The sequence below is a fragment of the Sminthopsis crassicaudata genome, chromosome 2 (genome assembly GCF_048593235.1).
Source record: "Sminthopsis crassicaudata isolate SCR6 chromosome 2, ASM4859323v1, whole genome shotgun sequence".
NCBI lineage: Eukaryota > Metazoa > Chordata > Mammalia > Dasyuromorphia > Dasyuridae > Sminthopsis > Sminthopsis crassicaudata.
Genome location: NC_133618.1, coordinates 218,792,904 through 218,805,330, shown reverse-complemented (window position 1 = coordinate 218,805,330; position 12,427 = coordinate 218,792,904). Strand labels below are relative to the sequence as shown.

The 12,427-nt window shown below is 32.4% G+C and overlaps 1 protein-coding gene across 1 annotated transcript in view; it reads right to left on the bottom strand.

Annotated features, from left to right (window-relative positions):
• The window catches only part of LOC141552713 (cadherin-13-like), a 313,423-nt gene that overhangs the window by 92,283 nt on the left and 208,713 nt on the right, over positions 1-12,427 (bottom strand). The gene's annotated exons all lie outside the window — the stretch shown is intronic.

The following is a 12,427-nucleotide window of genomic DNA, read 5'->3' as shown; positions in this document are numbered from 1 at the left end:
CCCCTCATCCCAGACTTGTTAAGAAAAAAAAAATAACTAAACTGATCTCAAGATGAAGGAAAAAAAAAAAAGATTATTGAGGTCAGTAACTATTTTTAATTAAGATCAACTGTTAATAATGGAATTCAAGAGAATATGGCTTTTCTTTTAATTTCCCCAGGTAGAAATGTTATTAAATTTGGCTTTTAACTCTTTCCTGGATACAGAGACTTAACTTCTGATTAAAATGTAAATGATGGCTAGGAAAAAAAAAAAGTTCCATATCAAAAGGCTTAAATCTTCCAAGATGTAATAAATTTGTGATAATTAAATCAATATTTGGAAATGGCTATTCATTTAATAATAAATAACAAATTAAAAAGAATTTTGGAAGAACATTTTTGGACAAATGAAAGGTATTTTAACATTTTTTTGCCTTTAAATGATTAAAGATTTGTGGTGAACACATCTGTATTCTTAATTGAATGGTTTTTACTGGCTATTCCCAGTGATCTTAGAACACATGGAACTGATAGTTTTTAAGGATACTAGCATCTGGTTTCTGCCAAATCTCTTATCATTCTAGTGCTTCTTTTTTAAATGAGTTTCAATTATTACATTAATCACATTAATCTTGGAGTTTTAAAAAATACTTCATTCATTGGGGGTAGATTGATAAAAATTGCCATCAGAATTTTACTACACCTTTGGAATTTAATTTTCTTTATGTTCTAATGCATTTTCTAGCTACTTTGAACTTAACAAATAGATTATACTATCAAACAAGATACAAATTTAAAGAACAAGCAGGAAAACTACTTGAAAAGTACAGATCCCATAAGAAATCAGGATAAGACATTTTTGCATTCATTTTAACTTTTAAGATATGAATAACTAATTTAAATCTGCTTCAGACATTCAGGGTTCAGTGAATAGGTTCAATTGGACTAAGGTTGCACAAGAACTAGTTATCACAAAAGGTCCTTTAATGTTTCATTGATGGACTCCTTTGTTTTTCTTTTTCTTTGCAACAAAGTCTATTTGTGTTTTCTACATAGCACCCACCTCACTTCCAATGTGTGAATTTTAAAAATTCTGATTTCTTATCTCTTCCTTTAACTCATTCTGGTTTGCCATCCTACTAGGTTTCTGAATTTGCCCTCCTTCATTAAAACCACTGTGCAGTGAATGTCATTGGATGGATAATTTTGTTGAGAGAGAGAGAGAGAGAGAGAGAGAGAGAGAGAGAGAGAGAGAGAGAGAGACAGAGAGACAGAGACAGAGACAGAGAGACAGAGAGAGATAGCACAAACTAAACACCCAAGGATTTGTATTCTATTAATGGAAAGAAACAATAAGGGCATAAAAATGTTTCAGAGAAATTCAAATGTTTGTTGACAAATATATGGTGGATTGGGATGCCACCAAATCAATTAGGTATTTTTGCTTCTTGTCTCTTTCTCCCCTGGATGGGTACCATCATTTCTTTATTTTACTGAAATAATAGTTTAAAATACTGTGGCTTTCTTCTCTGTGATGTCATACTTTGGCTGCCACTATCATTTATACAAATGTTAATATGTTGGAGATATTGCTGCTGCAGCATTCACTATTACAGTCATGCATTCTTTTTCAAAAAATTCATGTGTTTTACATTTTAAAATTTGAAACCTATGTTTTATATGTTTATTTTCAGGAATTTTATTTATCAGAATTTTCTGTCCCTTGCCTTTACATTCAGGTTTAAGGCAGAGAAGAATGGTGACTACTGTGAGATTGAGGGATTGGTGAGAGAGGCAGATAGGATATTAGAAAAGAAACATAAGGTGTTTCAGAGAGAGAAGTTTGGTGGAACAAGGAGGAAGCAAATAGGTTGGAGTGGAAGGAGGATTTATTAAGAGGATTGTTGAGATTGCAGAAAATGGGACAAAGAAAAAGGATGGCCAAGGATTGTTAGGAAGCTTGGATTAGGGATATGTAGCTTTCTCTACTTGTATTGTTCCTGGGTTTGTTGGAATAATTCTGGGGGGGGGAAGGTTTTATTCTGGAGTATCTTCTTGTGTAATCAGGCATGAGAAAGGAATATGTGTGAGGCAGGTGGATCTGTGCAGGGGAGAGATATAGCGTTAGAACATGTTTTAAGAGTCTAGAAAACGCTTTCCTTCTCACAACTCCAGCAGTTAAGAAACTAATAAACTACTTGCCCATATTATTATGATTCTGTGTCTTTTAACTATAGTAATTCTAACTCATAGATGGGGGTGAGGATGAAGGCTTTATTATCCCAAAATTATGTATATAGTGATCTTTACCGAGCATTGAATAAAATGTGAGTTCCTGAAAGGCAAGGGATTATTTGATTATTTACTTGTTTATTTTGTCTTGTTTTCCTAGGGCCAAGCACAATGTCTTTCACATAGAAGGTGCTTAATAAACATTATATTTAATTGATCTCATCCTCTTCATCCTCCTGCTTTTGTACAAAAAAAACAAAACAAAACAAAACAAAAAAAAAAAAAAAAAGATTGAGGCTTTATAATGGGCTCTGGCCAGTCTTTTCTATGGCTTTAATTGTGTGTGTGTGTGTGTGTGTGTGTGTGTGTGTGTATGTTTCAGGACATGTTAATGATTTTGGAACCATTCTTCAAACATCTACTAAAATCAGCAGAGTTCATTGCTACTTCGCCTCTCATGCTTCTATGAATAGTTTTAATACTGGTTTTTTAATATTATAATTCATAAGCCCTCAGCAGTGTAGTTCCATCCACAATTATCTATTAATATCAATTAATCAGACAAATACAATTAGATTTTAGAAGGAACATTTACTGCGATAGTATAGTTGTTCAACTGGCCCAAAAATCTTGTAATACTGGTAAAAGTGCATGAGGAATAGACTAATACTGAGACAATATCAGTAAAGAGCTAAAACAATTCTTGGAAGTTATTTTGCTATAGTCCCCAAGGCATCCCCTTTAAGACATCTCTTCTGGGCTTGTTCAGTAGTAAAGCTGATTGGGTATGTTGAGGGTTTTTGCTTTGTTTTTTCCCTCCTACGCTCCCAATATAGACATTCTTCTGAATATCTCAGGGACACAATTAAGATTATAACATTTATGAGAAACCCAAAATTCCCTATCTCTAAAGTTCAAAAGGCTTACTTTCCTCTGAGCCAGGGACTCAAGGATTTAATAATAGTGCAGGTTTTGAGATGGTTTCATCTCTGCTTAGTCCCCTTCCTCTTCCTCTTTCTTCTACCTGATCTTCAACTTTATGCTCCACCCTTGAGCCCACAGCAGCTCTCAACATTTCTACCTCAGCCTAGAGGCAACTTTTATGGGATTTCAAAAAACTATCAAAAGAATCTGCTGCAGGGTCAGTAATAGAGGCTCTTTAAAGAATAATATTAGGATGAGAATGGTGTGTTTCAGGGGCTCGATTGGACTGTTCAAGGATAATGCATTAAAACTTTCAATGAAATTTTCAGAAAAAATATACAAATAAGCTACCTATAGCAAGATGTGTCTTTAAAACATTTCATCCAAATGTCTAAACACATAGTAGTATATGCCTGGATATACTTCAAAATCATTGCACTCTATCCTATGATGCCTTCACCATTTTGACAACTACAAAATATTTATTGGATGAAACTAATCCCAATAGTCCGTTTCAGCTTTCGTGATTGTTGATTCAGGATGGTACAAATAGACAGGCTGGTAATAAAATTCTACCTTTCTTCTTTTTTTGTTTGTCTCTTTGAATTATTAAATTTATTTTATTGAAAACATAATAGCTGTCATGCTATTGCCAACTTTCATTGCTATAGCTTTCTTTCCTTGCTCCCCTTCTAACATCAGAATATACCTACCAAAAATAAACATAGATAGATAGATAGATAACAAAATTAAAAAGACCTTCTGGCAAAGGAGGCAGAGATATTTAATATATGAAACTTGAAAATTCGATATTTGTTCTCAGACCCTATTGTAAACACTAAACTAGCCATTTTCAGGAACACTGGTAGGAGTAATAGAAAACCAATGAGAAATTTTTAAACTTAAATTCTCTGCAAATCACAAGGTACTTATCTAGTGAAATTTAGATGGAAAGAAGGAAACTGAGAACCAGGCTGCATTGAGACTTCTACCATTAGATCATTAAATATTCAAATTTGTGAAGTTCAAACTATATTAGTAATTTACAGAAAACTCCTAAGACTTAAAAAACTTTTCTCAAACAAACTAAATATACTTATTGTGCAATGTCATTATAATTTTTCCCATTCTTTTCAAGGACATCTAAATTGACCAAGGAATTTTTCCCCATGTATTTGAAAACCTATTCTTAATTACTGAATTGAGAATGTTTTCACCTGGTTAAAGAATCTAGGCATATCATCTTGCTCTTTTTGTTAGGTATTTTAAGTAGGGGTGGGAATCATTAATTGGTTGACTCATAAATCCACACTTAAATTATATTTAGAATGAGGAAATGACCTCTAGGGATGGTGGGTAGAATAAAAATTTGCCTAGCAGCAAGGAAACTAGGCTGAAAGATGGAAAATCTGGAAAACCAAGATTATAACCTGGGAAGTGGAGGATGAGGTATTCAGACACATGCAGATTCAAATAATACATACCCTATTTTTTACAAAGCATAAAATAATTTGTGAATATTAGCAAATGTAGATAGAAAGATCATTGACTTTTCTGACCTGAAAAGACTCTCATCTTCACATGGAGGTGATGTTATCTAGATTTAGAAGTTTTTTGGTGCATTACAAGGAAGAGGGGAGGAAATTCCATCTGCTATTAGGTCTTTTTTTTTTTTTTTGTATCTTTTGATGATATGAGTGAAAGTACAGTTAGCATTATTTTAATTGGAAAGAATTTATTTAAAGCTGAACCTGGAGCCTTAGGCTCTTCAGGGTTAATTAAAGTACCACTGAGTTTAATGATTTCCCTAAAATATGAAAAATGGCAGAACTAGTTTTTAAACTTATATGTTCCTCTTCCAAATTCATAGCCCTTTCTACTGCATTACTCTTAACTATTAGTTCCTTTGAGTTACAGTAAAATTTAAGCACGGCTAAACCATGAATGTAGAACTCAAACCACTAAGAATTAAAATGATAAGCTGTGCTAGGTCATAATAAATGCTTTTGGAAAGTGTGATTACAAACTAGAAAGAAGGTTTTAGTAATCATCTAATTAGGCACCCCAATCTCTCTGCTGCATTAGGATTTGTCCACTCATGGCAAATTTATTATCATACAGAAATACAGCCTAATGAGAATTTTCAAAGAAAACTTTTATTCTATGTATAATTCTACCAGACAATAGATACCTAATAAATAACTCTCTCATCCATAGAGTCCTTACAATTGAAAACTTAGTCCTTATTGGATTTGGCTAAGTAGTATAAAATGATTTTATCTATAATTTTCATCTGACAGAGATTTAGTCCAAGTCAGAATAATAGGCTTTCTTTGTTCATGGAATCTGCAGAAATGATACTGACACTTTGTTCATGATTTGGAAGTTATATTTTTATATATGTAATTTCCGATCTATTTTCCTATTTCTAGTACAGTGCCTAGAATCTAATAAGTGATAGAAAATGTATGTTTACTTAACTTGGCTTGAATATTTATTTTTAATATAAACCTGTGAGTAAAAGTTAAAATAGCAAAAGACTAATCAAAAAAAGCAAAGTGAGAGAGATTATCAGGCACTGGAGATTAAACAATTCTGATAGGGAGACATTATTTATCTCTCCTTTGCTAATTGCTAATACAAAAAGGTAAATTCCTTTGGGTTACAAAATATTTATTGACTGACACAAGAACATGTAATGATAATAATAATTTTGTAATATATTAATAGTAATAAAATACAAAGGAATTAATTTTTTGCCTTAGCAACTAGGAAACTAAAAATTAAACTTAATATCCACAATTTCTTTAATTTCCAAGTTCTGATAATATCTATTGCTTTTAGCTTTCTGGTTAGTTTTGTACATCTTTTACTTTTACTTATGGTACATACTACTTTATACAAACACACATATACTTATATTATGTATTCTAAACAAATAGTCAAGTTAATATGTCTTTATTAAGCACCTATTATGTGTCAGATACTGAACAAAATAATGATAATAATTGATCATTTCTGTAGGTTTTTAAGTTTACAAAGTGCTCTTTTCTTAACAAGCTTGCATATTAAATAGCATAAATAAAAGCAATTTATGGATATTTATCAGAGGAATAAACTGAGGTGCAGAGAAATGTGAGTTGCCCAAAATATTATAGCTGGTAATTTTTAGAAGTAAGCTTGGTCACAGATCTGCTGGCTTCAAATACAGCATTCTTTGTACTATACTAATAAGAAGATAAGTCCATCATAATGGACAAAATGGACCCTGTAAATTAATGTGTCAGGAATTATCAAAGAATCTTTATACAAAGACTGTAGTAGAGCTAATGTCTTTGAATATATAATGAAAGACATAAAATCTTTTTATAAAAGTTGTAAGCAAAACATCAAACCTTAATTCAGTGAAGGCATTTTGTGTGGACAACTAAGATTGTTAGTCTCATTTCAAATTTTTTTTTAATTTTCATGCTTTTTCCATTCAGGAGAATTCAAGACCATTTGTTGTTCCCCATATACACAATTCCATCTCTTTTCTCTATAGTTTTCCTCAAATATTGCCTCTTACCTGGAATGAACTTCTTTCTTTTCCTGATACTATGCCTAAACCAAAGTACATCTTAAGTGTCATTTCTTATATTAGGCTTTGCCTGATCCGACCCCCATCTTCCCTTTCCATCACCCAATTATGACCATTTCCTCTCTTTAAATTACTTTTTATATTGTTTGTAATTACTGTACCATCTACATGACATATTTCCCAAGTAGAACTTGAGAATAGAGATTATTTAATTTTGCTTCTTGTGTCTCCAGTGCCTAGGACAGAATTATGAATATGGTGTTATTGTTCAGTCACTTCAGTTGTGTCTGACTACATTTTTTAAGTAAAAATACTAACATGATTTCCCATTTTCTCACTAGATCATTTTTCATATGAGGAAACTAATGCAAACTGAATTAACTGACTTGCCCAGGGTCCCACAAGTATTAGGTGTTTTGGATTGGATTTGAATTCAGAAAGATGAATCAATCTGTTCACTGTATCACTTAGTACTTATTGTCAATTTATGCCCCACCTCTCTTGAATTTAGTAGCCATTTAAATGTTTGTTTAAAATATTTAAATAAGGAAAACTAGGGGAAAGGAAAGTAATATTTAGTATATCCATTTAGGCTTCCTGGCAGGCAGTTTTCGACAATCATTATTTGATAGTCGAATAGCAAAAAATTTTTCTAATAGACCCTGCCATGCTGGCATTCTGTCTTGTTTAAAAGAGAGATACCCTTATGATTTACATGCTATTCATGAAGGAGAAGATCAAATTCATACAGTGATGGTGGTAAATAGCTGCAATACACACCATCTACTGAATGAATTCACAGGTTAGGTAGGGTTAGTGTAATGTTGGAGTATGTCTGCCAAACACAATCATTTCAGTTACAGTATCTGAGAACAATTAGCCAAAAGGCTCAGATGCTATTGAAGTCCACTCCTAGCTCAATGTAACAAAATACTATTAACACAGATATGAGTGCTTATCTTTTGATTTGCAAGAGCAAAAAGGAATGTGTCCAATTCATTAAAGAGCTGTACCCATGTTCCTTAAATACAAATTTAGAAAGAAAAGGACCAGGTGTAGCTGCTTTCCATCACAAAATTCTAATTGTATTTGTTATAAAATGGTTCCTGCTGCTCTGCTTTTAGCATAATATCATAGAATAATACATTTTGAAGGAGCATTCATAGCCAGAGATCTATATGAATAAAGTTTATGTCATTTGGTCCTCAGATGGTACCTGTCTACGGAGGTAATAGTGGAGAAATTATCAATGAATGTCCCAAATAAACTAAAATTAGTCTTTATCATTATTATCACAGCTAATATGTACATAGAACATTAAGGTTTGCAAAGTACATATATAAACATTATTTGTTCTTGCTTTAGGTGAAGGCATTCTAAGACTGGTTGTTATTGTTGTTGTTCAATCATTTTACTCCATTTGGGGTTTTCTTGGCAAAAATATTTCAGTAGTTTGTCATTTCTTTTCAGCTCATTTTACAGAAAATAAAACTAAGGAAAACAGGGTTAAGTGACTTGTCTAGGCTCACATGACTAGTAAGTATCTGAGAAAGTATTTGTTGTAAGGTCTTCCTTTAGCACCCACTTGGCCTTCTGAGAGACATAGAAGTTTTCATATTTAAAGATAAAGTCAACTATGTGCTTTGATTCTATAATGAGGAAAATTTACCTGTTGAGTGCATAATTTGGTAGGAATTGTGGAACTCCACCCAAAACAAGAACAAATACAGTTCAAGTGCGACCTTCTACTTAAGATCTTTGCTGATGTTACTACTTGCTCTTGTTAACCTATAACCAGTACTCTCTTCCTCTTCTTTCCATTACTTTGTAAATTAAAAACACAAGAATAATGGATGGAGAGACTCCCCATCTCAGGCTCAAACTGACTTAAGTTCAAGTCCAATCTCTAATATATACTGCTGTGTGCCTCTGGGCAAGTCACACAGCTTCTCAGTGCCACCAAAAACTCTCAAAGACTAAGAATACCACAAGTCTATATCATTAATGAGGATTTCCCTAAATCAGAGACTCTCAAGTTATGGTCTTGCTACTCCTAAGGATCCCTGAAACATTTTCAGTGGGTCTATAAAGTCAAACAACTATTTTTATCATCATCATCATTATCATCATCATCATCATCATCAGATATTTGAATTTTGAATATAGTAAATTTCATTGGGTCAGCTAGATGATATAAGGGATTGAAATCAGGAAGATTCATCTTCATGAGTTTCAATCTTTCCTTCTGAGCTATGTGACCCTAGGCAAATCACTTAATCTTATTTTCCTTAGTTTCTCCATCTGTAAAATGAGCTGAAGAAGGAAATAGCAAACTACTTCAGTATCTCTGTCAAGAAAACCTCAAAATCACAGAGAATCGCACATGACTGAAACAACTGAATAAAAAAAAATTTTTCAAAAGTTGCAGCCCACAAAATAGCTCTTTACAGGAGTCCAAAGTATTTTTTTTAATGTAAAGGAGTTCTGAAGCAAAAACAAAACAAAACAAAACAAAAAACAAAAAAAAAAAAAAAGCAGACAAACAAAAAACCTTTAATAATCACTGCCCTAGACTTGCAAAATCATAAATCTAGTGGGAAAAAAGATATTCATTTTGAAAATTTATTTATCTATGTATACATATTTTTGCAGCCTTTCAATAGAATATAAGTTTCTAAGAGGCAAGCACTGTCTTGTTTCCTTTGTACCCAGAACTTTGTACCTAATAGGATCTAAAAACACATTTGTTGAAATGAAATGAGTTTTTCTGCTGGGATGTTTCTGGTAAATAAAATATTTTATAATTATTAAATTCCTAGTTGTCAGTTATGGGTAGTCCCAGAACCTACAGAGATCATTGTAGGGTGATATGGTTGAATTAAGTTGTCTTTTTCTAGGCTGGAAGGTTCTTTAGGAAAAGGAGTCTAAGAAACATTTTAATTGACTTTTAATTATTTGAATAGTGAGCTCCACTTAAGAAACAAATTAGCCTTCTCAGTGATCTTTCTCTAAAATCTATTATGCACCATGTGTTTTCCCAATAGAATACTGTAGGTTTTTTTTTTACAAAAAATATCTCAAGGTAATTGATTCTAATTGTATTTCCATATAAGGATCAACATTATGATTGTGAATTTTCTCTCTCTGCTCCCAAGATTTCTCATGTTCAGTCTCTGATCTCATGAGATACTAATTCTCATTTTGTAAGATGAAAGGTAGCATATAATAATTGAAATTTTTTCCAGAAAATTGTTATCTGAAACTCAGCGCAATCTATCAATAGTATAGTCTGGCTTTTATTGAACTTCTACCAGATACCAGAGAGTAAGGGTATTCTGATGAGTTCTAAGTTGAGTGCATTGGACCCAAAAGCCCTCACTTCCATGCAGGCCTATGCCACAAAGTTCCTAGTGTTTACCCCCTATTCCACAAACATAAGTGACAGTAATAGATTAATATGTTTATCTAAGGAAGTAAGTCAAAAAGCATACTGACTTTCTGTTTTCTATTTAAGAAATTGATCAGCAAGAAGCTATAGCTGGCAAACATGAAAGAGTAAATAGTAGAGTTTTTTAGATATTACATCTGCAGAAAAGCAAACTGTTTCTATCACTTCAACTGGATTTTCTAATGCAAAAATGTTAAATCTGTACTTTCAGATTGAGGCTATTTCACTTTTTAATGCCTCTATATCATACTCCAACTTTCATCTGTCCACTAAACCAAAGCCATTCTTTTCCACACAAGTTATTTAGCATATCAACGAAATTTTACTCCATTTTATTCTTCCTGAAGAAGAGTCACCTATTTCAACCCTTACTTTAGCAGCACAAAATTACATTTAAACTTCCCCGAAGATATTTGAAAAATGTGGACTAGCTGATATTCCTTTGAGCTAGAGGTCTCTTCCAGAGACACTTAAGTAAAGAATTCCTGCTGATATTTAAATGGTGTATTTTCTTTCCCAGGTTCTGTGTAAAAGAAGATTACTATTTCAGATTCACATTTTTAGAGGACTTAGGCATTCTTTTCTAACATAATCCTGTTGATCAAAACTTCAGAAAGTTTTATTGTAAAATAGATTTATTTGGTGGGATTGGAAAATAGGTTTCTCTTTTTCATATCTATTTTCTTTCATGTGAAGAAAAGAGAAGCATAAAATTATGGTTTTTTGGACATACTGTATTCTCAGAAATTTTGAACTATATATCTGTACATGTATTATATGTATAAATATATAGATTATATAGATGTATATATGTGTATATATTTATCTATCTATATATATATGTGCACATATAGTTCACAAACATTTGTACTTATGTATATTCAAAATATAAATATGTTTAGATAATTATTTATTGAACAAAATAGTTGAGGATAGAAGGGTGAATTACTAGCACTTATTAAATACATACTATGTGCATTGTATCATGCTAAATGCTAAGAATACAAAGAAAAGGAAAAGACAGTCCTTGTTCAAGAGTTGGAGAATCTTATGGAAAGAGTCCCAAGGACTCTAAGTCACTGGGGTCAAGTTATGGAGGATTATAAAACCAATTGATAGATTTTTTAAACATATGATCCTAATTGCCATAAAGATACACATTTTATGAAAAGCAAGTTAGGATTTTGTTCATATATATGTCTATATATCTATATCTATATCTATATCTATATGTACATATATATATATATATACATATATATGTATACACACACACATATATAGGTGTGTATATACATATATATGTATACATATATATGTATATACATACACACACAAATGACCTTCATGTGCATACATTTTTGTTATTAAGTAACAAGAAAGCAAAAGAGTCAACCTAGTATATAGCAATTGTAGAGGTCTGGCTTTTGAGACAGGAAAATTGATTTTCAAGTCCTATCTCTCTCTAATACAGGGACTACATGACCATGACTAAGTGACTTCACCTCTCTGTACCTCAGTTTCTCAATCTATAAAATGCAGCGATATAGAATTAATGGTCTCTCAACTCCCTCTCTACTTTAAATCATGATTCTATGAAACTTTCAAAAATCTTACAATCCCTGATCCACTTCAATAGAAGGAGTTTCTTTATCAGGTTGTTTCTTACATTAGTAAAGTCACAGGTTCACATATGTATACCTGTAGAGAGACATTTGCAGATACACAAGCACCTATACCTCATAAAGAACATTACTCATTTTGCAGCTTCAAATTTGAAGCATTAATTAATCATAGTTTGCTTAATACTAATCTGACAATAACTATTTTTGAGTATTGTATATAACCTGAGAAATGGGGCCAGAATTTCTGAAATCTCTCTCGCGCGCCCTTCCCACTCCCCTGCACTTTTATCAGTATATAACATAACTCTAAATGCAACTTCTCTATGGGCAATTACCAATCATACAACCACATCACAAAAATCAATCTTGGGGATGAAAGAATCTTTGGGTAATCCAGTCCAAGCCCTACCTGGATGGTCATCTTTGACATCACTCCACAGCATCCAAGATAACATTTACTTATCATTTGACAATTCTACATTGAACTACAACTTCACCTTGTCTCTCTGCGTCTTACATTCCAGGCTTGCCTTATTGCTCAGTCTCATGAGAAACAGAGCTGTTATCTCTCAGCTAACTAATAGAGTTCTTAGCTCCATCACCTCAAAACTTTTTTCATTATGACAAATTCCTGTGC